This window comes from Lupinus angustifolius, chromosome LG03 (genome assembly GCF_001865875.1).
Source record: "Lupinus angustifolius cultivar Tanjil chromosome LG03, LupAngTanjil_v1.0, whole genome shotgun sequence".
Lineage (NCBI taxonomy): Eukaryota > Viridiplantae > Streptophyta > Magnoliopsida > Fabales > Fabaceae > Lupinus > Lupinus angustifolius.
Window position 1 is genome coordinate 18,644,166 of NC_032011.1, and position 298 is coordinate 18,644,463.

The window sequence follows — 298 nt, forward strand, 5'->3', positions numbered from 1 at the left end:
ATTAAACATTCATGATGGAAATAGATGCTAAAAGGAACGGATCTCTTGATGACTTCTTTGGAATTGAAACAAATAACATCATAATTTATGTAAAAAAATTGAATTCTTTTGAAACGAAAATTGTGTTCAAACATTTATGATTTCAATTAAATTCTATTTTCATAGCTTTCATTTTAAAAAAACGAGGTGTTATAACCATTAGTGGTGTGATTTGATTCTTGGATCTTTGACATAATATTATTGGATATTTAAGAAGTATATTCATCGTTTTAAAGTAAGCTAACATTTGTCGAGTAGA